A 9,383-nucleotide genomic window follows, 5' to 3' on the forward strand; every position below is an offset into this window, starting at 1 on the left:
TCTACGTCCATCCCATGGGGAATGGGAGCAGTAACAAAGGTGTTGCATTTATATTTTTGTTGAGTGTATATAAGTCACTTAGATCAGCGTCCCCAACCTTTTATGCGCCACGGAACAATTTAATGTCAGATAATATGTTCACAGAAAGGCCTTAATGTTTCGTGGATAAATACAACAAAATAAAAGCTCTACAAGTAAGACTTCAGTATTAAGTAAAACGTTCCAGTTATGAAGCTGAACTTTAATCTCAGCCAAACTGATTTATTCAGGAACAAATCAAACACTAAAATAAACCAAACATTAACATTTAGGGGTTACCTAAGTGACTCATATATCGTGTTTAACCCAAGTAGCAAAAGACCACGGGGGGTTTGAAAACGATGTGCTGGGAGTCTGCGCCTTTACCACCCGATCAGCCAGGGCTGGACTGGGACAAAAAACCGGCCGACTACACCACCAGGTATTATAGAAAAAACACATAAAGCCTTTGAACGAAAACAAAAACTGTTGTGACAGTGATGTACACTGTCTTGTTGGTATATATGTATCATTTGTATACAGTGTATCACCTTCATGTTTCCCTCTCACCAGATATTCAAACCGATATCATGACCAGTAGCTTTTACGGCTGTGGCTCCAGCAAACATCAGCGGATACTAGAAAGTAATATTAAATATATTCTAACAACAGCTTATCAAGCTTAAACGTGCTGCTGTTATTTAGCGCAACGTCCACTGATTTCCTCTTTCTGGCGCAAAGTGGGCAATAAACAAACAAGAGAGATAGGACTCTCGGCAGAAAAGTCGATCAGTTGATCATTGATTAGTTTCATGATTGAAGTAGCAGCAGGAGAGGGAGGGGGATAGAACGAGAGAAGAAGAGGCAGTTGTGCAACAAAGACACAGAATAACTCCAGCTTTGTCTTTTCTTTCATTCTAGCTGAAGTATGGGACAAATCGTGTTCCTCAATGCGGATGTATTGTAATTGGTCCAGCCCAGAGCTGATCATGACCAATTGGCCAATCCACCACTTTAATCCACAACTTTTCATTGTTTATACTGTTACAAAAACAAACAAAAAACATAAAAATGAAAAGTCACCATCGGTCACCGGGCAAATGCCTGGTATGCCCAATTGCCAGTCCAGCTATGCGGTCAGCTGGTGGGTAACAGGCAAAATGTCTTGATAAATCGAGCACATATTTCAAGTTTACACAGAACTATTCTCGCCTGAAAATATCTTAAAAGTTTATTTTGTGATCCTGAAGAGTAATATTTCAAACTCCGCCACTCTGCGTCCCTCCGCCACTGTCTCCAAAACTGCTTATCATCAGTTTTGGATGATAAGCATTCTTGGATATTGCATTTCGCCTCCATCTCGGCCACCATTTGGGTCAGGTTGTTCCCCGGCTGGCCCAGTCGCAGGTCTGCTGTGTCCCCATCCTGGGTTTCGGCACCACTGTAACAAACCCACAGCAGACCTGGGTATATGTTCATGCTTCGCAGCTTCTCTTTATTAATGGTTGCTTGTTCACACACAGCTGTGGTGTACAGAAAGAGTTGAACGCGCACAGGCAGATATTTCAAGTGTACACAGCACATACTTTTTTTTTTTTACGTGCGCTTAAATTTTTTTACGTGCATTCAGAATAGTGGCATAAACATAACGCCATAGAGAATGGCTTTCATTTAATTTCAGATGCTTTTGTTCCTGCATTCAAAGCACTTTCTTTTCTACTAGTCGAATTAACCAAGTCACAGATACATTCACATTGCATGTGAGACTTCATTTATCTATACTTAATCACTTTTATTTAACATTCGCATACACGTGCAGTTTAGTAGACATTCAACAATGAACAAATTGTTAAATGTGAATATGAACGCTTTTTCTAGCAAAAAGAAAAAAAAAACTAAGATGAGACTAATGGTGCATGAAAAAAAAATGTTTCAGTGCCTTGCTGTTCTTAAAATTGGTTGGCACTTTGACTTTGGTTTCCAGTGACCTGTAGAAGCAAACATTGGAATGTATCACTTATATTAGACTTGAGATAAACATATGCTTCTGTTACATTTCATTAAATCATACAGATTTCCCTTCCTGTCCCCCTCACATTAAGAAAGTTCCATCCTTCAATTACTGGCTAGGGCCTTGCGTGGTCTCCCTTTATCTGTATGTGTTTTCTCTCGGTGCTTCATTCTAAGACATACATGCTTACTTGGTGATTTTACATTAGCTGCTGATGAGAGGTAAATAACGTGCTTAAAACTGTGTAGAACAAAGCACTCTATGAATATATAGTTAAATATGGCTATACATTAGTAGTCTAATGTAGTCTATTGTATTTTCTGTAAGCAGAAAGACTAGAAAAGTACTTTAAAAGCCTATATAAGAATTATGTGTCTTGAAAACTTAGAACACTGCAGTTAATTACACCTCCAGTGACTTCCAATGCTGGTAATGAAAGCCTTATCTTGGAGTAAATGTTATATTGAGCTCATTTATTGCCAGCATATGATGTGTGAGGACCAATATTTCCTTCTTTAGTTCACTTTTGTTTTAATACCAACTTTAGAGTCATCATTTTAGCATCATACATGCAGCATTATAGACATGTGCAGATTCAGTCTTTACCTGAAGTCGTGAAGTCGTTCAGTCTCAGCACTACACTGAGATTTACCCATGACAGTCTGATAATATGAACCACTGAATCACTAAGTTATTTGTCTGATTTTCCAAAATTATTTGATTCTCCTGCATTTTGGTGATTTGGTATTATAATGATAGCAGCTTTAGGTAGTGTTAGCTTTGGTAGAATTTTTGCCAATGCCAGAGACTTTTATGGCCTTTATACTCTATACCAGGGGTCAGCAACCTTTAAGACCCAAAGAGCCATTTGGACCCGGTTTCCACGCAAAGAAAACACTGGGAACCGCAAATACTTTTTGACATCTAAAATGAAGATAACACTGTACACAACATTGTTTTTCTTTCACCTTTGTGTGAACAACTAAGGTGTCCAAGAAGTGCTATAGAGAAAATCATATTTTATTTATGTAATTAACACATTTTGAACTCTTAAAGAAATATAACAAAAGGAAAGACACCCAGCTGAACTAAAATGATCCATGTAGCAAACAAAAACTGTTGTGAGCCACCACCCTTATATATCCTTTGGGCTTTTGGAGCCTTGACCTGACTTTTAAAAAATAATTGGAAAAAAAGCACTATGCTGCTAAAAAATGAAAAGTAGATATTTTCAAAATTCTTCCTAAATATGTATTTTAGTTGGTTGATGTGTGTGGTGGGGCGTGGTCTGCAGCGCCGCTGCAGGGGAGGCGGACGCACTTGAGCAGCACCCACAATCACACATTGCCACCTTAACGTCTGTGCTATCTATGCTGTTGTGTTGCTATGTGTCGGGCTGTGAGCTGAAAAGCTACAACCAGCTCTATGTGTACAGCAACCGTGTGTGAAAAGTGGTCAATAAAGAGATGCTGAAAAGCATGTTCATGGAAACATCGTCGGGTCTGCCGTGATATGTTTACAATGGGACTTCTGCTCCTGAACCTCTGCGCACAGTGTCTGCATATCGCGGCTGTACGAAGTCACTTTCATCTTTACGCAGGCCTGTAATCTGTCATCTGTGAGGCGCAAGCGGTGTTTGTTTTTAACATAGTTCATGGTGGAGAATAGCTGCTGACATAATGTGGATCTGAAGATCCATAATTGGCCTACCTGGGGTTGAAAGTCACGATAAATGCATGCCGTTTCAGCGGGTATACCGGCTTCCGCAAGTATGACTCTTATTTTAAGAGATGAAAAAATAATAGAATATAATTTTATTTTTGTATTTCAATATTACAATAATCTTCCAATGTAGAACCACAAGTTTAAAAAGAACTAACATAAATAAAATGCACTTCAGCTAAATACTTCTAATTTATTTTCCCAAACCACGCGGAGCCGCACTATAAGGACTAAAGAGCCGCATGTTGCCGACCCCTGCTCTATACTATATAGAGACCCGTACGCTTGCTTAAGTCAGTATGCTTGAGTAAAACAGGTATTCCATTCTTATATTGCACATGCACAGAACACTTATGGATCATCACTTTACTCCTGCCTCGCTTTTTTGTATAACTGGTGACTGTCTGCTATGGTAATTTATCACCTGGTAAATTCTAATGGGCTGGCATTTATATAGTAATTTTTAAGTGTTTTTACACTATCCATCGTGTTCACACAATACTTAATTCTATGCACTTAATTTTTCACATGCACCCATAATAATAGATGAATCAAGAAATTTTAGCATTCAATACTTTTCTCCAGGAAACTATGATATAGACAAGGAGACAAGGATCAAACCTCTGACCTTATTAGCATAAACTGTGGTGCATTAGGCTTTTTCCAGACTTAAAAGCAAACATTAGATTGTAGCAAGAATAAGGCAATACTTCATCCTATACTTGCTAGCACACATAAATAAATGGCCTGCATTTGTATAGCGCTTTTCTAGTCCATAGGACCCCAAAGCGCTTTACACTACATTCAGTCATTCACACACTACATTCACACACTGGCAATGGCAAGCTACATTGTAGCCACAGCTGCCCTGGGGCACACTGACAGAGGCGAGGCTGCTGGACACAGGCGCCACCAGGCCCTCTGACCACCACCAGTAGGCAAACATGGGGTTAGTATCTTGCCCAAGGATATTTGACATGCAGCCAGGATGCAGCCTGGGATCGAACCACCGACCTTCTGATTAGTGGCTGACCTGCTCTGCCACCTGAGCTACAGCCACCCCAAATAAACACATACAGTACAGAGCTGTGACATTTGCTCAAATCATTAAAATACATTACTTGTTATATACAATACTACAATGAACTGTAAAATTGGCAGCACTTTTGCAGTAAACTTGTTTTGAAGCATTTACTGTTTTGAGAAGTGGAAAAAGCAGCAAACTAAAGAATCATTGTAAGCAGACACAAACTCATTCTGGCATGTTGGATTTTCTCTTGCATATAAATGTTGAAACTGCTATGCATCAAATTCTGTGACGTGCATGTGACCAAACTGAACAGCACATTGCCTTCCCAGTGAACAATGCAATACACTGTTCGTTGGTGATGTATGGTGTTATTTGTTTTCCATTTTTGTTGTTGTTGTTGTTTTTGGTTTTTTTTGCCTTTATCTTTAACAGAAAAGCTGCAAGAACGCCACTCAGGAGCTGCCCTGAATGGACTGGAACTCAGGCCTCTGCAGTTGTATTTCACCCATGTATGAAATTCCTTAACATCCAGCATAAAACATCATTCAAGCTGGAGAGCAGCTTTTTATGGGACACAATAAACAAATAAAACACGTAATGTATCTTTTCGTTGAAGCTACATAATTCACTCACTCATACTAAAAATTAGTCACAAAGACTCAGGCAACGTCTAAAATTGTGTTTGTCTTTTTAAGATAGATGTTGGACTTGATCACATTGTGCGCATCAGAATCTATGGAGGGATACAATTAGATTTTTAGTGCTAAAAAAAGAATAGCAGGAATACTTAGAAAACACATCAGATCTTATTGTGGTATGAGTGAAAGGATGCCACATTATTTGATGGATTTTATGATCATTATTATTATTTGACATGGCTTTTGCTTTGCTCCTGCTAAATTACTTCAATAAAATATCCTGCATTCAAAAATTCAAAAAACCTTTTGTAAAACAGTAAAGGTAAAAACCTGTGTTTCATTACAACATCACACAAAGGGCTCTTTCACATTACACTAGCCTATAAATGAACACATTCTTGGGACCTACGTGCCCAGGTCACTAAACTAAATGCACCTAATAGGCAAGTATACAGATTTAGAGGAGAGCTGCTGATAACGGGTGTGGCTGAAGAGGAAGAGCACCACCTTGGCAAGAAGGATCGACCTGACCTGACCTTCCCGTATTTGGGGTGCCTGGTCAAAATTCCAAAAACTTTAGCTAGTGTTTCCTTTCCATCTTCCACCACTCTTGTTATACTTGGTTTTGTTCCTTTAAGTCATGTTTTCCCCACTTTCTGGATTTTTTTTTTTTTGTGCTGTCCTACCTCTGTCTTCCTCTCAACACAATTTCAAAAATGGTATATACATTGAAGTTCACACTTTCAACACAATCTCTCCCCAGACGGGAAGGATGATGAACAGGATGAGAACTGTGCTCATATATGAGCGTAGGTTTACCCTGAGCACATGTGACGGATGTGAAACTCGCTGAAGAAGCCATGGAGAACATTATGCTGCCTGTGATGTTATCTACACTGTTGAGTCAGCTATTTCTGATTAATCAACTGTGCTTTAATGCAGCAAACATGTAAGTGATTTTAGAAACAGCAGAGGCATTTGCTTGAAATATTACATAGCTTCTTGAAAATCATCTGTCTTTGTGGCATCTTTTAAAATGTTATTGGAATTTGTAAAGGATCTACTACTTTCTGTATGTTAATGCTTAAAGTGAAAGGCATATGAGCCTGTTTTGCTGTTTTATCAAAGAAAGACCTAATCAGTGTTCTTTTTTTTGTTCAAAAATTTTAGTTCTTTTTGTTTGTTTTTTGTTTGTTTTGTCATCCTGGAGTCAAATCCATGCATAGATTTTGCCAGGCTCAGAGCAGCAAACATCTGTGTAACACTGCCACGCTACATTAAATGCTTGTCACATGGAAGATGCGCTGTTGTGGACATTGTTGCATGAATTTCTTTGAACACGTTACTTGTGTATATATGTTTGTGTCTGACTGAGGTTTATGGCAGACAATTAACCATGTCTGGCAATTTGGCATAGAATCACTCACTTAGCATCTTCCAACTATGCTAATGAATCATTTCCACTTCTCATTGCTTTGTGCATTAGCATAATGGGACTTGCAAATGGAGCGTACCATGTTAGAAAGGAAATGCTGCCTTGATGTAACTGAAATATCTGCTTGTTATTGTTCCATTTCCTCTTTCGTGTAATTTTTTCTCATTTTTCTCAAATCCACATTGAATCATCCCATGAAAAGACCAGAGCAATCTGGCAGAGGTGTCTTATGCCTCAATCACATTGCAATGCTGAAATAAAACAAAACAAAGCTCCCTCATTGCAGGGCCAGAAGCCAGGGACTGATAATCTGGCATTTGCTGGTGGGTCAATACACTTCTGGGTGGATTTGTAAATACAAGTTTTTTTTATGTCAACTAGGGTTACAGGTTAGCTTGAAGGCACACTCCATGCTGGCCGTACAAACACTGACAGCAGCCCAATCTTATTTTATTTACTGACAGTGGATTGCTTAGTCAAATCTCTTAATCCAGCCGGCCCTTCCCTATTTTCCCTGTACACCTATGCACCTTCAATGCAATTCATTTCATTTTAATTTTATTTATATAGCACCAAATCACAACAACAGTTGCCTCAAGGTGCTTTATATTGTAAGGTAAAGACCCTACAATGTGACAACGGGAAGGAAAATATCCCTTTTAATAGTAAGAAAGAAAGGTTAGTGTGGAAGAAATTGTTGATAAAAATGGCCAAACAAAAGTAAAAAGTTTAAGCTGAAAATATGAGAGAGAAAAAGAAAGAAAATCTAGGGATAACTGCAGCAAAATGTGTCAAATTAACCAACATGTTAGCAGGTACACTATACACACTAGTACCAAGAACAAGTAGGAAGAAGCCCTTACAGTCACAAATGGTTGTTGTTGCTATTAGCCATATAATACATAATTAGCATTTGTATATATATATACGTACGTATATATGCAGTGTTTATTTATTGATTTAGCATGAAGACATTTTTACTCACTTTTGCAAGTACTCCCTAAATCTAGAATTTCCATGCAAACTGCAAGATAGCAGGAACCACCTGAGCTGCATGGAACCACCTGAGCTCAAGCCTCGGATGCAGACAGGGCAGGGTTACTCCTAAAAGTCTCCAATTGAGATCTTAGTTAAGGGCCTCCGAGCCCTTAGTAAGGGCAACATAATCACCATCCTTTCAGCAGACAAGGGTATAGGTGCATGTTTTTCTAAACCAGACAAACAATGGTTAAGTCAGCATATTCACCCTTTTTTCCACAGTTCCATTAGTAATGAATCACTACAAATACCTCATACATTGGGTATGTGAAATTTGTAACATTTTCAACATTGGCACATCCACAAACGATAAAATCCATGAACTTCATTGCCCATCTTAGAGTATAGTCAAAAGTATCCAAATAAATGTGCAATTTCACTTTTGTAACTATAATTTGCCAAAAAGGTCTGTCATTTTAGTGTAAAGTGCTGTACCGAAGCATGGTGTGTTATTGAAGGCACTCACATCATTTAGTAAGGGCAACATCATCACCATACCCTACTGCAGTCCATTTTCAACTAGCCAGAGCAACTTGTTTCACTTACCTAGAAAAAAAGGGAGAAAAGAGACAGAAAAAAGGCCAATAAATTACATCATACATTCAACGTGTCACATTAGCACAAGGAGTGGACTCACTTATTTATTCATTGCACTGGGTATTGGCACTGACTTGCTAAAGGTGAGTCAATTTGATTTTGTTAAAATGTCACTGATGGTAGGATAGCATGCAATGCACAGCATTCTGAGTCTAAATAAACAACATATGAGAGCTCAGTTTTACAATACACGGAAACCTGCAATAACACAGATATCCTGTAGCACCTTTTTTCAAGGTCACAGATGAATTCATTTGTCATAGTATCATAGATGCAGTTAACTATTTCATTTTTAAAACAGGTTTACTGTATGTAACCTGAATAAAACAAATGCTGGACATAACATGAGCTGCTTGACTTCTGGTAATGAACTGGTGTTTTAATTTTCAGGCATTTAGTCACGAAATAATAAAATATCCCTTATGTTTAAATATTTACTTGTACAGAGGATAAATAGTAAGTATTCACACATAATCTACAACAGTTAAGGTAGTCAAATGCACAAAAGAATCAAAATTATAAGGAACATTTTCTTCCACCAATAAAATCATTTACCTTAAACAAACAAATAAATGAATTCTGATCTCTTTCTCCCACTTCACCAATTATTTGAATCTTTACACTCAGACAGAAGCCATAAATCATATACAACTAACACACAGTTTTCACAAGTCTGCAGTGCACATTTGTCATATATATTTGGATATTTGAATTTGAGTGCTTATGACTGTCAGCACATGCATAATGTTCTGTTTGATCAGATAGCACTCAGATGTGAAAATAAAACCTTACAGATGGTTCGAATCTATCATAGCTTGTTCATTTCTGTCCTTTAACACTTAATACATGAACTCCTTTTATGCAAATAAATAAATAATAAAAATGTAATATATA

Source organism: Pundamilia nyererei, unplaced genomic scaffold (genome assembly GCF_000239375.1).
Source record: "Pundamilia nyererei isolate P.nyererei 1_Seehausen unplaced genomic scaffold, PunNye1.0 scaffold00382, whole genome shotgun sequence".
In the NCBI taxonomy this organism is placed as follows: Eukaryota; Metazoa; Chordata; class Actinopteri; order Cichliformes; family Cichlidae; genus Pundamilia; species Pundamilia nyererei.